Source organism: Natator depressus, chromosome 6 (assembly GCF_965152275.1).
Source record: "Natator depressus isolate rNatDep1 chromosome 6, rNatDep2.hap1, whole genome shotgun sequence".
Lineage (NCBI taxonomy): Eukaryota > Metazoa > Chordata > Testudines > Cheloniidae > Natator > Natator depressus.
The window spans coordinates 111,767,556-111,788,611 of record NC_134239.1 but is presented as its reverse complement, the minus strand read 5'-3'; positions in this window follow the sequence as shown (position 1 = coordinate 111,788,611).

Sequence of the window (21,056 nt, the reverse complement as noted above, 5' to 3'; positions counted from 1 at the left end):
ACATTGACTTTTAATAGCATACTATATTACTCTTCATTTTTGACTATATTTTGTATCGTTGTATGAAAAGGTTTCAGTGATGCAGCCCTTGGGCCAATGTACTAGTCCTCATGTGGCCCTCATGGTGATTTGAATTTGAGATCCCTGCACTAGTCTGAAGCAGGATGGCAGTTCCTTTGTTCCTACCACTACCAGTGTGGTTGACATTGTACAATACACAAAATACAGTCCCTGCCTTAACAAACTTGTAATCTAAAGGGATAGTAGAGTAACTGAGACCAGGTAAGAGTACAATATTACAAGTATAGTCTAAGGCAGGGGTGGGCAAACTTTATGGCCTGAGGGCCACATCGGGTTTCCAAAATTGTATGGAGAGCCGGTTAGGGGAGGCTGTGTCTTCCCAAACAGCCAGGCGTGGCCCTGCCCCTGCCTCCTATCTGACCCCCCGCCCCTGCTTCTCGCCCCCTGACGGCTCCCCTGGGACTCCAGCCCCATCCAACCCCCCCATCCCCTGCAGCGCCCCCAGGCCTCCTGCCCCATCCACCACCCCCTGCTCCCTGTCCCCTGATTACCCTTGGACCCCGCACCCCTGGCTGTCACCTGTCTCCCCATCCAACCCCCCACTCTCATTCCTGACTGCCCCCCCGGGACCCCTGCCCCATCCAACCCCCCTGTTCCCTGCCCTCTGACCGCCTCGACCCCTATCCACACCCCCGCCCCCGACCACCACCCCGAACTCCCCTGCCCTCTATCCAGCGCCCCTTACTGCGCTGCCTGGAGCACCAGGTCAGGCCGCGGCTCTACAACTGCGCTGCCTGGTTGCCCAGAGCGTTGCGCCAGCTGCACGGCGTGCTGAGGCTGCAGGGGAAGGGGAACAGCAGGGGAGGGGCCGGGAACTAACCTCCAGGGCCAGCAGCTCAGGGGCCGTGCAGGAGGGTCCCGTGGGCCGGATGTGGCCTGTGGGCCGTAGTTTGCCCACCTCTGGTCTACGGGTTTCCTTAGGCTTTTTAGGAAATGATATTCATAAAATTAATTTCTTTCTTTCCTCATCAACTCTGTCTATAGCGTACCAGCAGGCAAACACATGCTTATGTTTTACCTGAAGGGTTCTCTGTGGCACCCTGAGTCCAAGGTACTCAGGGCATTGAGAGTCACAGTGTTAGCCCTTGCCTCTAGTAAAAGGGAGACTCTCATAGCTGGGTGTCAGCTCCCTGACACCACCAGCTTTTTAGCCACTCAAGTGGTTAACCTGCTATGCCAGCTCTAACTTCACCTTGCAGGTTAACAAGAGGGGAACCCTAAGTATGTAGTGTAGACATAGCCTTTCAGTTGTGCAAGGCTAAACAATAGAGAGCCTTGAATTCCATCACTGGCCAAACAGAGTGGGGGTAACAACTCCACCGTGCCTGAATGGGCCACCACCAAGATACATTATCTCCTGGTGACTAATTTATACTCCAAAGCCATAAAGCATACTTTGAATATAAATACATTATTCCTTAAACGTTGTCCGTACGTACACCCCACAATGATTATGAATCTTGACAAGTTATGAGCTTGCTGTAGACAACTTACAGGTTGCTCTTTATGGATAAATATTCTGTAAGACATGTTTGGTGCAGTAAATTTGTCAGGTCTGAGGTGAGAAGTGTTTGCAAAGAACAGGGACCCTTTGCCAAGGGGCCTTTGTGTCACAGATTCCTTCAAGTAATACTGATAAAGGGCCAGATTTTAAAGTCAGTTTTAAAGTTTTAAACCTCCACAATTTTCACCAGATTTTTGAAAGAGCTCAGCTCTCAGTTAAGCATCTGATAAGACCCAGATTTTCAGAAATACTCAGCACCCAGCATATCCCAGTATGACACTCAGGACTCACCATGTACTCAGCATACTACGCTCTTTTGAAAATCTGGCTCATAATTTGATGCCTAAATGGATTGTTGAGCATTTTTGAAAATCTGGCCTATGAAACAGAGGTGAACTCTCTACTGCTACTTCTGATTTTCAAGACCTTCAAAGGTTCTAAAAGTGTTATATTCAATGCATACATGTAGAGAAGTTAGATAAAAATACAGGTTGAACCTCTCTAGTCCAGCACCCTCAGGACCTGACCAGTGCCGAACTAGAGAATTTGTCAAACCACGGGAAGTCAATGCAGAGTGCCAACAGGTCTCAATAGGCATGGGAAGTAGGGGTGGGAGGTGCTGCAGCACCCCCAGGCTTTGTGCACAGTGTGGGGCCCTGCCTCCGCCCAGGGTCCCAGCCGCTGGCCTCCGGCCTGGGGGCTCCGATGCCGGCCCCAGGTCCCAGCCGCCGGCCCCAGGTCCTCCCCCTGCCTTCCGGAGCTTGAACGCCACAAATCAGCTGTTCGCAGTGCTCCAGAAGCGCTGGGAGGGAGGAGGAGGAGTTGGTAAGCGCAGGGATGCTGGCGCGCGGGGGGAGTACAGCAGAGGAGGGTGCGTGGTGGCGGTGGATGCTCCGCACCCACAAATTTTGCCCCATGGGTGCTCCGGGGCTGGAGCACCCATGGAGTTGGCACCTATGCTGGACCAGGGAGTGCCGGATTAGAGAGGTTCCACCTGTATTAAAGACTCTTGCTGAAAGGTTGCATCATAACACTACCTTATTTGTTAGATTCAGAACAATAACACACAAGAACCCCAAAATAGAAAGAGACAAAGCAGACTTTTCCCTAAAATGCAGAGGTATAACTCAGCCCACCTTACTCTAGGATGACTTGCTGGAAACTGATTCTGATTGCACACTTCCCTACAAAGCCCTCTAGCCTGCAAGGATGACTAGGAAACCACTTACACATTAAAGTGATAGCTTGTAATTTTAACACAGTTTTCAATACACCACTAAAAGGCATCTAAAAATAATGCTTTTAAGGACATCAGGTCATCTTAATATCTTTCAGCAGGCAATTGTTTAATGCCTTATTTCAAAGAAAATAAAAAATAAAAATTCATTTCACAGATGTGACTGTGTAGTTCTGAAAAATGGCTCAACTGTTTAACCTGAATCTTCCCCAAAATATTTATCTTGAGGCAGACACCCAGAATGGAAAGTTTCAGCTCAAATGGTTAAAGTTTGGCAAAGTTATAAGCAGGGCCTTATAATGGAAAGAGGTACTTGTTCTTACTATGTTTTCCTGACAAGTGTCTGGTAAACTGATCTATTAGACTGCATTGGTATTACTATTTGTTACCTTTATGGTTGCCTTGGCAATCTCTTTAGACTACCTCAAATATACGAACACCCAAGTTAGGGACTGACCGGTCAACTGGACACCATGTGAAACCAGAAGTAACCAATCAGGCAGCAGTGGAGACAAAACAAAAACAAATATTGTATTGTGCCTATATTGCATCTTAAAGGTAGGCACATCTGGGCTGCCTGTCCCCATCCCTATCCCTACCCCCACCCCTACCCCCACTTAAATTGGCACCCACTTACAGCTAGGAGTTGAAGATGCTGAGATTCGCAGGCAAAGCTGTGAGCCCCTGCTGCCAGCCCAAGGCAGCCCGAGCGTCTTACACTGCTTTCCTGTAAGCTATGGGTGCTGTTTTCACCTCCCCTCCCCTGGCTGGGATGGGGTCTGCTGTTTTCACCCACCTGCTACTTTCACCAGCACCCCCTCCCACTCAAAGCTTGCCTGGGCCCTGTGAAAGAAGCTGCCTGCAAGGAAGCTGACTAGCTGCCTCTGGAAACTGTCCCAGAGTGTGAACTGCTGGAGCCGTAGCTGCATTTTGTTCAGAGATACAAACATTTCATAGAATATCAGGGTTGGAAGGGACCTCAGGAGGTCATCTAGTCCAACCCCCTGCTCAAAGCAGGACCAAGCCCCAATTTTTGTCCCAGATCCCTAAATGGCCCCCTCAAGGATTGAACTCACAACCCTGTGTTTAGCAGAACAATGCTCAAACCACTGTGCTATCCCTCCCCACCCCAGTGTTATAGACAACTTCCATTCCTGAGATGTTCGTAACTCTGAGGTTCTACTGTATCCATAACTTGTGGCCTTTGTCACAACTGGTCTTCTTCATCTACTTTTTGTCCTGTTCTATTGTATCTGTGCTAATGCTATCCCCTTACATATTTATATGTATTCACTCATCTTTCAGGGGACTGACTCATACTTTGCCATTTGTTGTAAAATAAATGTAGACCATGGAATAAGCATCTAAATAGCTACAATAACAGATGTAAAAACAATATATTCATTCTGGCCAAGATTTTCTAAAGTGATTAGTGATTTTGGGTGCCCAACTTGAGCTATCTTAAAGGGCCCTGAATTTCAGAGGGTGGGTGCTCAGCACTTTCTGAAAACCAGGACTCTTTAAGGTGGCTCAAGTTGGGCACCCAAAAATTGAGGCACCCAAACTCTAGCCACTTTTGAAAATCTTGGCCCCTTTTTTCTTTTTCTTTTTCTTTCTTTTTCTTTCTTTTTCTTTCTTTTTTTTTTTTTTTTTGGTAGTCCCTGAGATTTCTTCTTGTTCTACCACACCCTTTCTTAGTTTTAGATGTTCAGCTGCTGACATTAGGATTGTCTCCTGTTGTACTGCATGCTGGTCTTTTTAGGTAATAAAGAGTTCTCTTGCATTTTGTAGGCATGTTTAGTCCATTGACACCAAATGCAATAGCTTTTTCATTAAGATTTGGACCAAGGTGGACTGTGCATTATGTCACCTCAGATAGTATGTATCTGGTTGTTTTTAAGGTGGAGTCTTGTGTAATTTCTCTTTACTGTTTCTGGAGGGGATGGTATCTAGTAGTTTGAACATAATATTGAGTGTCAGAACAATTGTGTGCCCTGACAGAGCATGATACAGGTTCTAGCCCTTGGATCATAAATACTTCAGGGCAGGGACTATGTCTTTCTATGTGTTTGTACAGTCTCTGACATAGTGGGACCCTGATCTTGACTGAGCCCTTTGAGTGCCAGCACAATAGAAGAAAATGAGTACTTGTGGCACCTTAGAGACTAACCAATTTATTTGAGCATAAGCTTTCGTGAGCTACAGCTCACTTCTTATGCTCAAATAAATTGGTTAGTCTCTAAGGTGCCACAAGTACTCCTTTTCTTTTTGCGAATACAGACTAACACGGCTGTTACTCTGAAACCACAATAGAAGTAATAAATAACAATAATAAGGGCTTCAGCTACCCACATGCATGAATTGAGTGGCTCCCGCACCCTCTCTTCCCAGGCTGAACACTAACTTTCCACTCTACATCTGCATTTAATAATGGGCCTGAGCCATAGAGTTTGGTGTGTCTGGTAGATCTAGTGGCAGGGTCTAGCCCTAAGACAAGATGCAACAAGTGGAAGCAACAAACAAAGCAACCTCCTCACTGTGGAAAGTACACTTGGGCTCACTTTCTGTTGTTTGGATATAATTTTTAAATTTAGATTTGTTGTTTTTCCTTTTCCTTACATTAATCTCATCTGCCTCTCAGTCAAGCATAAATATATATTTATGGATTGGGTGTAACTGCTGCCTTATATTCAGGATAACTGTAAAGAAGCTATTGTAAAGAAGTGGCTGAAACAAGAGTAATAGCACCCAAAACATGGGCCCACGACGAAGATTGAGTAGAAGGCGAACCATGCCCCCCAATGTGTTTCAAATGCTGGGGGGTAGGGTTTGATTGATGGGAACTTTGTGTTCTTGTGTGAGAGAAAGAGAGAGAAAGAGAAAGACAGCACAAGGGGACACACACAGAGACCCAAGAAGCAGAAAATGAGAGAACCTGGACAAGCAGCTGGTAGTATAACCCTGAGAAAAGCCTACAAAAAGCTTTTGATGTGTGCTGGCTGACAGATGTTTGATCCTGTGAGCAAGGAAGCTGCCTCCTTTTGCTTGGTTCCTCCTGTGTTCCAGGAATCAGAAATGTGTCCATTCATTGTAAATACACAAAAATGGATCAAAGGTATCAGACTCCATTATCAATTTCTTTTTCCAGCTCCTGGAACCAGTGCAGCTCACTCTGCACTCAGGTGCTTTCTGTGCAACCTATATAGAAGAAAGTGGTCACTTATTCTCACTGCAAAGGGAGCAGGACTCAGCCTTTTTACAGTGGCTACAATATGACACTCAGGCACTTCTAGCACAGTGTGATTCATTGTTTTGTCTGCTGCAGGCAGTCTTTTGTTTCCCTTAGGAAGTGCCCTCCTTTGGGGCAGCAATAGTTCACTTTCTGCTGTGGGCTCTCTCATATCTTTTGTCTTCGGCACAGGTGGCTGGCCGTTTTTGGCAAGACCCGAGAGTGCTCTGTGCAGCTCAGAGATTCTCTTTCCAGTTCGGTATCTGCTGTGTCTCTTTTTATATCACAAGGACATTTCTACTTTGAAGCAACCATGTGCTTTGTTTGCTGGCTGCTGTGTTTTCCAGTTTGATGGAAGTGGGTTTCATGGGGAGGTGAGGGGAAGGAAGGATTCTGTTTCTGTCCTGCCATCCCTCAGTACATAGAGATCTTAAATAATTTAATTCCTCTCATGCAATTACCACCTCACTACTGTAGGGACCTCAATTTCAGCTGTTTCATTTTGTATTTTTCAATTCTGCCTGACATTTTCCTTCACTTAAGCTGCAGACACATTGTATCCCCTAAACCCAAGAGCATCATGAAGGAAACCAGGCACCGCCTAATATGATATTTTCTATACACAACTGGAATGCATGACACACTTCCCAAAATAAACTGCAGTACCCAGCAATTGCTGCATTCATTTGCGAGCAGAGTCCTAGCTTTGCAACTTCCATGAGTACTTCGCCAGCTAATCAGACTTTCAAGTCTGCTTACTGAAAGCAGCAGGGATTCTACTCCTTTAATTCCCTCACCTCCTCACAAAACAAAAATAGTAAATCTAATCAAACAGATGTACCTTAATGGCATGTTGGTAACTGCTGCTCTTAGACACTGGGCCTGGTTCTGTGCTCATCGAAGTCAAGGGGCATTCTGCCATTGACTTTGTTGGGAGCAGGATTGCTCCCAACAGTTTATTTAGATGAAGAACTCAGCTCCAAGTATCCTTTCTTCTCACTTCAGTACCTCCTGCTGGATGTGCATACCTGTCAGGTGCTCAGTTCTGTAAAACTTCCAACTCCCATTGACTCATGTCAGAATGCCATGCATGGGAGGAAAGCTTGCTTATCAGACCACAAAGGAACTGACCGATGCTTATAAGGGTGATGATGTGTCTTTGGCCCTGGACGCTGGCCAATAATTGTTAAATTCTTGTGCCTGTGAGATATCTGATAAAGAGTTAGAGCTTGTCTACACTTAAACTGCTGCAGCAGTGCCGCTGCAGTGCTTCAGTGAAGATGCTACCCATGCTGATGGAAGGGCTTCTCTCCTCGGCATAGGTAATACAGCTTCCTAAGTGGTGGTAGCTATGTTGACGGGAGAAGCCCTCCTGTTGACATAGTGCTGTCTACTTCAGGAGTTAGGTTGATATAATTGCGTTGCTTAGGGGTGTGGATTTTCCACACCCTGAATGACATAGTTACACTGACATAAGTTGCTAGTGTAGACCAAGCCTTAGACAGCACACTACCCGTTAAAAAAAGAGTTTGTAATTGTGCAAAAATAAAATAAACTGAAACTGATTTATATTTATGGTCCATGCTGAGTGAATTTCTAAACCGTAATTCAGCAGCATAAATGCAGGAAAGTAATTTAGAACTTAAAAATCCTTTGAAAAACCCAGATGGTGCAAGGAACAGAGCAAAAGGTATTGTTAACAAATAAGAGGTTTATGTTGATAATGTCCCTTTACAAATATTATGAATCTAAAATTTTAGCCAAACTGAAGGCAGCCTGTGACTTGGATCATTTAGCTATTTACACCCTTAGAAGTGGGTACTCATCACGTTTTGCCAGCACAGTCATTAGCATGTGCAAAACTGGGCACACAGGCTAGGAAGCCTAGCCTGAAAATGTGGTCCAATCCAAAGTTTCTGTCTAATCTGCACTGGCAAAGCCAAGCATAGAAATGGAGATTTCATTCCTCTGCTGTGGCAGATGGAACAGTTTCAGCATATGGGGAAGTTGATGCAAATCCCAGGACATTTTCTTATATTGTTTTTATAATAGTTCAAATAAATCAAGATAATCTTTCGACATACCTTGTAAACTACCATAGGCCATACCCACTGCCTTACTCCAGCGACTTTGTGGAGCTCTCATGGCACAAAACAGCCCTAAAGCTGGCAGATCTAGTTCCTTGGGGACACCCCCTTTGTAGTGACTCCTATGTCACCTTCTTTTGGCCGCAGCATACGGTCATTCCCAGGGAAAAGTAGGTGTATCCAGATATCTCTACATCACAGCAATAACAGCCTCTGATGGCATGCCTCTCTGTAGGAGGCTGTGAGGGGGCAGCACTGGCTGTGTACCCTGTGCTAGGGGAATTCCCCTGGGAGCTGTTCTATCCCCTTTATGGCTCACTCATGCTACTGGAGTGATGTACAGGGGGTCATAGCAAGAGGCAGAATTTAGCCCATGGTTTGTGCCCACATGATCAATTCAGTTAGTAACAATGATAGCTAATAGCACTACAGTCTTACGAAAACTTGGCTTACAAATTTACCCTAACTGTGAGCTCAACTGCAAAAAGTGAATGAAAGTTCATAAGGTGTCAAAATAAGTTATACCAACAAATGATATTGGGAAAGTTTGCAAATGGGAGAGAGAAAAACTGAATTAGTCCAAACAAAAAGGTTTACTGATATAATTCAAGGACTGTGTTAAAATCATGCCTGGTAAACGAGAACAAAGTATGAGACAAAAAATCAACAAACCAAAATTGGCGTGTCAGAAATTAGGCCTAGTTAGTGGACCAAATAATGAGAAGACAAGCTACTCCATCCATCACTTCCTTTTGTCAATCCCTAAAGAAGGAGACTTGGAGAAAAATTGGCTATAGAGTGAGCTTCACTGTCGTGGTTGCCAACTCCAGTCTCCTGGGACTCTGGATCGTCTTCAGCCAATCCTGAAAGATGTCCCAACCAGACCAGGCCAGAGAGTGGGAGCCAGCTGACATTGCCACATCCACAAGCTTTGACTAAATCCCAAATGCTACCTGGGATGTGAGACACATTGTCTCCGCCCCCAACACTTGTGTATCCTTTTCCTTCTCCATCCTTTTTCGTCTCTCTCCTATCCTTGTTTTTCCTGCTGCCTACTAACAGTCTGGCTTAGTTCACCAAGATGACATATTTTGAAATGCTGCTGTAAGCCTGTGACCAGAATAGGCAGCTAAAAGCAATGCCCTCAACAGCCTGATGCTGGTATGAGTTTGGCAGCTTTTGGAGGAGCTGATCAGAGCCGGTGCAGTGCCTGTGTTTCTCTATCAGTGAGAGTGCAAGCAAAAAGATAACACCAGAAACAGCAGCTGCATTTTCTGTCTTTGTTGCTCTTTTCTCTGCCCTTTTGCATGTGTTTGTCTTGGTTTGTCTTCTAGGAAATGAAACTTTGACAAAGTTAAACTTTAACTTTAGCATCAAACTTTAACAAAGCAGCAATAACAACAGCTCCAACCCATCTTGACTAACGACTTCTCTTTTCCACAAAAGGACAGTTATTACCATCTTTAATACTATCTAAAAAACTGTCAGACAAGAGTTTTTTACTTCTAAAAACTCTCTCCAGCTATGGGGAAAGGGAACAAATAACATTGAAATAACAGCCTCACTTAATATTTTACATTTCAAATGCATTAACTGTTTCCCTTCTTTTCTGTATCTTTAATAAAAGGTTTATAAAATTAATAGTGCATTTGTCATTGTACTATGCAGGCTAAAGTCTCTGCATCTCAACCCCTGAACCTTGTTTAAAACTGTTTAATGTTGGACAATAACTAAGGGTAGGTCAACGCTGCAATAAAAGACCCTCCGCATGGCCACAGCTGGCCCAGATCAACTGATACAGGCGCTTGGGTCTTGAACCGTGGGGCTCAAATTGCTGTGTAGGTGTTTGGGCTCAGGCTAGAGCCCAGGCTCTAAGACCCTCCCCATGCACAGGGTTTCAGAGCTTGGGCTCCAACCCAAGCCCAAACATCTACACTGAAATTTTTAGCCTGAGTCAATTGACCTGAGCTCTGAGACTCAGTGCTGTGGGTTTTTTATTGCAGTATAGATATATCGAGAGTTATGTTAATAGCCCATATATTCCATCTAATTTAATACAACTCTTGTCAGTGATTGAGGCTCATATGTGGTTTTCTTCCTGTACCTGGTTTGGTGAACTGTTTTTTTGTTGTTTTGGTTTTTTGCAGTGTTGACAGGACCCCGTAACTGTGCCAGTGAAACCAGTTTGGTTGGCCCTTCCTCCTCACAACTATGTGTATAGCAGGAGAGGCCAGGGAGCACCGTCCCATGAACTGCTGTTGTCATTGTCTATGCCTGTTCTGTAGGTCAGGAGTTCTCACAACAAAATTTTTGGTGACTCCTGCTGGCTGCTCTGACAGGTTTTCCTAAAATATGAAGCCTGAGCCTCAGCATCTTGGGGCTGAAGCCAAAGCCCAAGCCCCAGCACCCCAGGGAAGATAGGTTGGGAACTCACCAGCCACCTGCGGAGTGCCAGATTCCTCTGGCATTGTGCACACCAGCCCCATGTGTCTCCAGAGGTGCTGCCCGGAGCCCCGGAGGAGGCTGCATAGTGGAAGGTGCTGATCCCTCCTGGTAGCACCAGTGCAAACACCAAGGCGGTGCATCCAGGAGCAACAGCTGGATGCTGCAAGGAGTGGCCACTGCTTTCTCTCCCCCCCACCCATATCTCTGCCCATGCTTTGGAGGCTGTCGTGGCCACAAAAAATCCACTGGTGGATGCACGCAGCCTGGGTGCCCGCATTTGAGAAATGGTGCTCTAGGCGTCATTCTCCATTGCCTTGCACCTTGTGTAGTCATCTACATCTGTGCAAAGTTGATGTAACAGGCTACTATTCTGAACTGGTAGCAGTTGACTTACTTTGCACAGGCGCAAACAGCGATGAGCTGCCAAAAGCTGAAGAACCAGTTCCTTCAGTCGCTCCGGGTCTTCGGCGGCTCTTCAGCGGCGTGTCCTTCAGTCGCTCTGGGTCTTCGGCGGCACTGAAGGACCCGCCGCCGAAGTGCCGCCGAAGACCCGGAGCGAGTGAAGGACCCGCCGCCGAAGTGCCGCCAAAGGCCCGGAGCGCCGCTGGGTGAGAAAAATTAAAAAGGGATTCTCAGGGGAGCCTCCCCAGCCGAGAGCTCAGGTGGGCCGGACAGGATGGTCCCGCAGGCTGGAGTTTTCCCACCCCTTTAACAACCGGTTCTAAACCGGCTTCAAAATTTAACAGCCGGTTCGCGCGAACTGGTGCGAACCAGCTCCAGCTCACCACTGGGTGCAAATGATTACACAAGGTACAGGAGGCTGGAGAACCAGGCTCTCCCTCTCATGCTGAGAGGGTGGGATAGCTGCCCCCATCTTCTCGGAATACAATGATACCAACACAATTAGGCAACTGTGATAGGAACAGATGCACATATGGGGTTTATGCTGTGGAAAAAAGCGGCTCTGTGGCTTTAGCTCCAGGGTGTGTGTTGTAAATAGGCCAGATGAGAGTGTCAGACCAACAGGGTTGTCCTTGTAGCAGAAAGAGAGCCTAGGGCATGCCGTGATCAAACATACTCAAGCACAAAGAATTGTTTAAAAAAAGTGCCCATCTTTCCTATTTAGAATTGCGTTAATTCTCATGTTTAACCTCACTCCATCTCTGTGACACTCTTTTAGAGCTACGTATAAGGACCAAGGCTGGACATTTTCCAAATGAGTATTTGTCTTTTGGAAAATGCTGAATAGTTGCAAGTTAAATGGTTTGTGGAACCATGTCAATTCTGATGAGGTTTCATGTAGAAAGAAAAATTGAATGAATGAATAAATAAACAAAGAAAGAAAGAAAGAAAGCATTTCCATAAAGTCAAAATGGAATTTGTTGATCTTTTTGGCACAGAGCATTTGCTTTTCCATTTAGAAATGACTTTTCATTTAAATTTTTAAATATAAAATAATATCAGTCAAAATCAGAATTAAATATTTTGTTTCAATTTTATGGAAACAAAACATTTTGATAGATCCAAAACAGCTTTGGGGGGTGGGGGTGAATTTGGTTTCACAAGAAATTTGGTTTTTTTCTTTTCATTCCATTTTGCAGTGGAAAAAATGTCAAAATCTCAAAATTTCCCATAAAACTAAAAAATCCAGTTCCCGCTCCACTCTAGTTATGTCCTTATTCTCAGCACCTGCTGCAGGTATCTGGTATCTCTTGATGTCCAAGTACAAGTTGATCCTCCGTGAACAGCAAGTTCCTTTTCATTTGAGGAGAAAGCATTTGTTTGACCAGTTTTACCACTGGTATTTCTTTTTAGCCATAAATATGGGGCACAGAACAGATGTTATAATTGTACTGACTTGGCTCGGATAAAATCTAAATCTATCTGGCTGCTATTGATCTCCTGAACTTCCTGCCCAGATTTTGCCACTCTTAGATTTTCTTCTTGACCTCCAAAAAAAAAAAACAAAACAAAACCCCAAACCAAAACAGAAAACCTATGTTACATAATTTTGTGTACAAATGATTTACAAAAGCAGATCTGCCCTTAGGCTGCTCGTTCAATTCTAGGAGGAATGAATGTCGAGCATATTTGACAGACCTCTAACTGCTGATTCTGTGAGTGACAAGAATTGGTCACTTGGCAATCTGTGGGAATGTGGGCTCTGTTCTAATGGGAAATGAGAGACCAGAAGAATGGGTGTTAGTGGTTTGAGATCACAAGCGGGCACTAAGTATTGACTACTGTATTGGAATTGCACAATGTGATGGGGTGTGTACCTCACACAGGCCCTGAAAAGGTTAGAGGGGTTGTACGGGAGAAGGCCTGAGAGAAGTTGGGAACAAAGATACCTCTCGGTGGTTGGTCCATTGCGGGAAGAGATACTTCTCCATGAGTTAATCCACCAAGGGAAGAAAGAGGGAGCAGAACTCCCCTCCCCTCTGTTTCTCTTGAGACTTGTTTAAGTAATTGTTGAACCGGTTAAGGGGTTGATTATTTAAGGTGAGACATCCCTGTATATATGTGTGTATGTGTAATATAATTTACTTAAGCTTTAAGTGGAAGTTAAAGAAAGTAAAGTAGAGAATTCTGCTGAGAATTCGGTGGTCAACCAAAACCGTATCATATAAAATATAAAAATTATACATCTAATATGTCCTATGTCTAATACATCATATGATCATATGTATAAAGTATATCTATATCTATATAAAGTAATATACCAACTAACGCTTGTTGGTGAGTAATAACTCAAATTAATTAAATAATAATTAATAAAATAAATAAATAAATAGTTACAAAACTGTCTAAGCACAGCTATAGGTATAAGTCCAACTTCAACCTAAGCAGGGTGTTAAAATTCCAGAAGACTAAATTAAATAATAATGTTAAATTGGTTAATTAAAGAAACCAGAAAAATTATTACCAGAAGGTACCAAAAGATTTGTTCCCACACAGGTCATAAAGACCTTGTAACCATGCCTTTATACCATATCATGTAATCCACCAAGCCAATAGTTTCTGTGCCTTTAACTTGTAATGTCAAAGAAATCCTCAGCAGCAAAAATCATTGAGGCTTTGACCAGCAGCTAATATGTTGCTAAAAAGGGGAAGTGCTTTTGTACTCTGAGGGTATGTCTACACTACGAAATTAGGTCGAATTTATAGAAGTCGGGTTTTTAGAAATCGGTTTTATATATTCGAGTGTGTGTGTCCCCACAGAAAATGCTCTAAGTGCATTAAGTGCATTAACTCGGCGGAGTGCTTCCACAGTACCGAGGCTAGAGTTGACTTCTGGAGCGTTGCACTGTGGGTGGCTATCCCACAGTTCCCGCAGTCTCCGCTGCCCATTGGAATTCTGGGTTGAGATCCCAATGCCTGATGGGGCTAAAACATTGTCGCGGGTGGTTCTGGGTACATATCGTCAGGCCCCCGTTCCCTCCCTCCCTCCGTGAAAGCAAGGGCAGACAATCGTTTCGCACCTTTTTTCCTGAGTTACCTGTGCAGACGCCATACCACGGCAAGCATAGAGCCCGCTCAGCTCACTGCCACTGTATGTCTCCTGGGCGCTGGCAAACACGGTACTGCATTGCTACACAGTAGCAGCAACCCATTGCGTTGTGGCAGCAGACGGTGCAATAGGACTGGTAGCCATTATCGTCATGTCCGAGGTGCTCCTGGTCGCCTGTGTGAGGTTGATCAGGAGCGCCTGGGCAGACATGGGCGCAGGGACTAAATTTGGAATGACTTGACCAAGTCATTCTCTTTAGTCCTGCAGTCAGTCCTATTGAACCATCTTATGGTGAGCAGGCAGGCGATATGGATTGCTAGCAGTCCTATTGCATCATCTTCTGCCGGGCAGGTAAGAAATGAGGATGGCTAGAAGTCATATTGTACCATCTTCTGCCGAGCAGCCCTGAGATGTGGATGGCACGCAGTCCTTCTGCACTGTCTGCTGCCCAGCCAAAGATGTAAAAGATAGATGGAGTGTATCAAAACAAGAAATAGACCAGATTTGTTTTGTACTCATTTGCTTCCCCGCCCTCCCCCGTCTAGGGGACTCATTCCTCTAGGTCACACTGCAGTCACTCACAGAGAAGGTGCAGCGAGGTAAATCTAGCCATGTATCAATCAGAGGCCAGACTAACCTCCTTGTTCCAATAAGAACAATAACTTAGGTGCACCATTTCTTATTGGAACCCTCTGTGAAGTCCTGCCTGAAATACTCCTTGATGTAAAGCCACCACCTTTGATGATTTTAGCTCCCTGAAGCCAATCCTGTAAGCCCTGTCGTCAGTCGTCCCTCCCTCCGTCAGAGCAACGGCAGACAATCGTTCTGCGCCTTTTTTCTGTGCGGATGCCATACCAAGGCAAGCATGGAGGCCGCTCAGCTCACTTTGGCAATTAGGAGCACATTAAACACCACACACATTATCCAGCAGTATATGCAGCACCAGAACCTGGCAGAGCGATACCGGGCGAGGAGGCGACGTCAGCGCGGTCACGTGAGTGATCAGGACATGGACACAGATTTCTCTGAAAGCATGGGCCCTGCCAATGCATGCATCATGGTGCTAATGGGGCAGGTTCATGCTGTGGAACGCCGATTCTGGGCTCGGGAAACAAGCACAGACTGGTGGGACTGCATAGGGTTGCAGGTCTGGGACAATTCCCAGTGGCTGCGAAACTTTCACATGCGTAAGGGCACTTTCATGGAACTTTGTGACTTGCTTTCCCCTGCCCTGAAGCGCAGGAATACCAAGATGAGAGCAGCCCTCACAGTTGAGAAGCGAGTGGCGATAGCCCTGTGGAAGCTTGCAACGCCAGACAGCTACCGGTCAGTTGGGAATCAATTTGGAGTGGGCAAATCTACTGTGGGGGCTGCTGTGATGCAAGTAGCCCACGCAATCAAAGATCTGCTGATATCAAGGGTAGTGACCCTGGGAAATGTGCAGGTCATAGTGGATGGCTTTGCTGCAATGGGATTCCCTAACTGTGGTGGGGCCATAGACGGAACCCATATCCCTATCTTGGCACCGGAGCACCAAGCCGGCGAGTACATAAACCGCAAGGGGTACTTTTCAATAGTGCTGCAAGCTCTGGTAGATCACAGGGGACGTTTCACCAACATCAACGTGGGATGACTGGGAAAGGTACATGACGCTCGCATCTTCAGGAACTCTGGTCTGTTTCAAAAGTTGCAGGAAGAGACTTTATTCCCAGACCAGAAAATAACTGTTGGGGATGTTGAAATGCCTATAGTTATCCTTGGGGACCCAGCCTACCCCTTAATGCCATGGCTCATGAAGCCGTACACAGGCAGCCTGGACAGTAGTCAGGAGCTGTTCAACTACAGGCTGAGCAAGTGCAGAATGGTGGTAGAATGTGCATTTGGACGTTTAAAGGCGCGCTGGCACAGTTTACTGACTCGCTTAGACCTCAGCGAAACCAATATTCCCACTGTTATTACTGCTTGCTGTGTGCTCCACAATATCTGTGAGAGTAAGGGAGAGACGTTTATGGCAGGGTGGGAGGTTGAGGCAAATCACCTGGCTGCTGGTTACACGCAGCCAGACACCAGGGCGGTTAAAAGAGCACAGGAGGGCGCGGTACGCATCAGAGAAGCTTTGAAAACCAGTTTCATGTCTGGACAGGCTACGGTGTGAAAGTTGTTCGTTTCTCCTTGATGAAACCCCCCGCCCCTTGGTTCACTCTACTTCCCTGTAAGCTAACCACCCTCCCCTCCTCCCTTCGATCACCGCTTGCAGAGGCAATAAAGTCATTGTTGCTTCACATTCATGCATTCTTTATTCATTCATCACACAAATAGGGGGATGACTACCAAGGTAGCCCAGGAGTGGTGGTGGAGGAGGGAAGGAAAATGCCACCCAGCACTTTAAAAGTTTACAACTTTAAAATTTATTGAATGCCAGCCTTCTGTTTTTTGGGCAATCCTCTGTGGTGGAATGGCTGGTTGGCTGGAGGCCCCCCCACAGTGTTCTTGGGCGTCTGGGTGTGGAGGCTATGGAACTTGGGGAGGAGGGCGGTTGGTTACACAGGGACTGTAGTGGCAGTCTGTGCTCCAGCTGTCTTTGCTGCAGCTCAACCATACACTGGAGCATACTGGTTTGATCCTCCAGCAGCCTCAGCATTGAATCCTGCCTCCTCTCATCACGCTGCCGCCACATTTGAGCTTCAGCCCTGTCTTCAGCCCGCCACTTACTCTCTTCAGCCCACCACCTCTCCTCCCAGTCATTTTGTGCTTTCCTGCACTCTGACATTATTTGCTTCCACGCATTCGTCTGTGCTCTGTCAGTGTGGGAGGACAGCATGAGCTCAGAGAACATTTCATCACGAGTGCGTTTTTTTTTCTTTCTAATCTTCACTAGCCTCTGGGAAGGAGAAGATCCTGTGATCATTGAAACACATGCAGCTGGTGGAGAAAAAAAAAGGGACAGCGGTATTTAAAAAGACACATTTTATAAAACAATGGCTACACTCTTTCAGGGTAAACCTTGCTGTTAACATTACATACATATCACATGTGCTTTCGTTACAAGGTCACATTTTGCCTCCCCCCACTGCGTGGCTACCCCCTCAACCCTCCCCACTCCCCGTGGCTAACAGCGGGGAACATTTCTGTTCAGCCATAGGCAAACAGCCCAGCAGGAACAGGCTCCTCTGAGTGTCCCCTGAAGAAAAGCACCCTATTTCAACCAGGTGACCATGAATGATAGCTCACTCTCCTGAGGATAACACAGAGAGATAAAGAACGGATGTTGTTTGAACGCCAGCAAACATACACTGCAATGCTTTGTTGTACAATGATTCCCGGCCTGGAGTGGTAAAGTGTCCTACCATGGAGGACGCAATAAGGCTGCCCTCCCCAGAAACCTTTTGCAAAGGCTTTGGGAGTACATCCAGGAGAGCTACGAATGCCAGGGCAAATTAATCCTTTCACATGCTTGCTTTTAAACCATGTGTAGTATTTTAAAAGGTACACTCTCCGGCAGTCCCTTCTCCGCCTGCCGGGTCCAGGAGGCAGCCTTGGGTGGGTTCGGGGGGTACTGGCTCCAGGTCCAGGGTGAGAAACAGTTCCTGGCTGTCGGGAAAACCGGTTTCTCCGCTTGCTTGCTGTGAGCTATCTACAACCTCATCATCATCATCATCTTCTTCGTCCCCAAAACCTGCTTCCGTGTTGCCTCCATCTCCATTGAAGGAGTCAAACAACACGGCTGGGGTAGTGGTGGCTGAACCCCCTAAAATGGCATGCAGCTTATCGTAGAAGTGGCATGTTTGGGGCTCTGACCTGGAGCGGCCATTCGCCTCTCTGGTTTTCTGGTAGGCTTGCCTCAGCTCCTTAAGTTTCAGCGGCACTGCTTCGGGTCCCTGTTATGGCCTCTGTCCTTCATGCCCTGGGAGATTTTGACAAAGGTTTTGGCATTTTGGCCAATACCGTCGAATTGTGTCCACAGTACCCCAAATTCGACCCGGCAAGGCCGATTTAAGCGCTAATCCACTTGTCAGGGGTGAAGTAAGGAAATCGATTTTAAGAGCCTTTTAAGTCGAAATAAAGGGCTTCATCGTGTGGATGGGTGCAGGTTTACATCGATTTAACGCTGCTAAATTCGACCTAAAGTCCTAGTGTAGACCAGGGCTGAGCTTGGGAGAAAAAAGGGAAATAGGCAAAGCAAACTGCTTCTAACTCAAGGTTAGCAGTTAATTAATAATTAAATAATAACAAATAATTAAAATTAAAAACCCCTAAACATTTAATTGTATATGGGAAGTCCTCTGGCAACAGTGCTAGACGAGATACTTTCATTTTAGGAAATAAGCAATTGGATGTTGCAGAGGGGAAGAGTAAAAAAGATTCCTTTTAGATTGAAAAAAAGGTTATGTCTAATATGTCTAATGTGCACATACAAGGTTTAGAAAACCTTTACTGTTCCTAACCTGTAAGTGGTGGGAGCAAGCAAGGTAATGCCTTTAGGACAAGTTCAAGCTTTCAGTACTTGTTACTTGCATGTTCGTATTCTACATACCTTCTTAATCTAACTAATCAGTTGTGTATTATTATTCCATACATAGGTATCAAGTTAATTGCAACTCCAGACGTACTCAAACAAGAAAGGAAGCCGGCAACATATAATCTTTCTGCTTTATGCAGGAATCATTATTTTAAGGAAGTGTTGAAGCTTCTTCAACATGTAGAAAACTTTGCTATCCGCAAGATAAATTGTGCTTATCATTATAGGTCCTTATTCATCAATGTAAAATGTGGGATTAATCTAATTACAGTTTTGCCTTCATATTTCCTGAAAAATATTAGCACCTGCTTTAATTCTTTTTTTCCCTACCCATTTCTGTTTTAATCTAGGCTCTAAAGATTCAAGAAAAGCAGGTTCCTGACTTAATAATCACATTTATGTTATAGGCAAACCAAGGCTATTTACCTAAAACAATATAAATATATACCTAATAATTTCAACCCTTAGAATTCCTGGACCTGCTCAAAATAACAATGTTTAATCCATTGGTGGTATGTTGTAATTACTTGTTTAAACTTTTTATAAACTTATTTTTCTTTTAAAGTTATTTTTATGTTTTGTGTCACGTGACTAAACCATTTTTCTTTTTTTCTTTTCTCCTCACATGTTGGGGAAGTTTTTGTTACAACAATAATCTTTTGCACAATTATTAGTAACATTTTTTCTTTGTGGTACCACACTATTTCAGTAGTAAAATTAGAATCTAACTACCATGGTGTCTGTCCTTCTATGACACCTGGGGTGGTTCAATCTTTCCAAAAAAATCAGTCAAAGATAAAGGTATGTTTGTCTCAATGAACAATTTATGTGGAACTAACTTTATATATATAATTGGTTTTAATTTGGAATTTGTCAGGCAATGCGGCCAGTTGTTTGGCAAAACTTTTAAAGGAATGTAAAAGTTCCTTCAGCAGACCATCATCCTATTACTGTATAATTAATAAATATATTATAGCTATAGTGCTTTATAAGATAGCTAACGTAACCTGGTATTAAACCACCATGGCTATCACCCCAACAAGGGGGGGTGTATATATCTAGTAAAAGTAATCTTGTTAACTATTTAGTTATTTGTTACTTGTGGATTTGCTGTTGTAAAATGTTTTGTTTAAAAAATAGCAAAAGACATTAAGTTGCTAAATTAGTAAATGTTATAACATCAAATCTCACTATGCTGTACCAGGAGAAAGACATGTCTTTACAGGTACTCAGCAATAAGACAAGACCCTCAGAGGGGACCCACATCAGGCATACAGCACTATGCTGACACTGCACTGGTCCTCCTCTGCAGCAGTCTTGAGGTCCTAACAGTTTGTTCAGAGAGGCAAACTCACAAGCTCCAGTGTTTGTACCATATAAAGGAAGCAAAGAAAACAAACTTTGTTGTAAACCTCCAAATGATAAACTCTTAATGCTAAAGTAACCATGGGCTGAAGGATATAAGAACACTCTTTGTTGCTCTGGTACAAGGACACTCTTTGGTACATTGGTGCCTTCCTTGAAGCCATATGATTTCATCCCCAGTATGTCGAACTTGGGGAAAATTAATAATCAAAACTAACAGTATTAAGTTTATTGCCTCACCTAATAATATCAATGTACATATATGTATTGAAATACAATATGTATAAAAACTAAACATATGGTAAAAGGGTATACCAAGTAAAGGTGTAACCCTCAACTAACAAATGTAACCATGTCACCTGTAGTAACTTGGAAAAAAACCCCATCTTCTCATCAGTAACTCCAGGGTGGGAGGTGGCTACACTTATATCAAAGATATAATGAAAACCATATGTCATATATCAATTTCTGCTTACAGAAAAACATATAGCATAATTATGGGTTGGAAAAGCCCCACATTTAATCAAAAATATATATAGTGATAAAATAGTGGTATTAAAGTTGTTTTTAAATATGAATCAGGAAGAGCCACTTGCTCTAATCCTTATTGAGGAATGCCACTACTCTCTACTGACAGCAGCTCAAATACGGGGTCTGTGACACTACACCCTAATTAAAACTCTTATTTAACTAAGATTACATTATGGTACATCCTTAACTGGGGGATGTATTTGGTCATTTGGCAGCTCCACTCAGTAGGTCACCTTGAAGATAATGTCTACAACTATCACAGCAATGTACCTCCTCTGGTAGTACTGTATTCCTCCCAATGTGGAAAATTTCACTAATGGCCTGGTGTTCTAACAAGGGGATCAGTGCATCAGAGTAACGTTTGAGGTGAACACACTGCAGTGTGGCCAGAACGAATGTACCAACGGGATCCATCGTCATCTTCATCATTGGTAACCCGCCTGGTTAACCAAGTATATAGAGGGTGACATATATCAGAAGTGGTGAGTATGGCAATAACCAAATATCAAATTATTTTTATGGTCAACAGGAGTGTATGGTCACATTA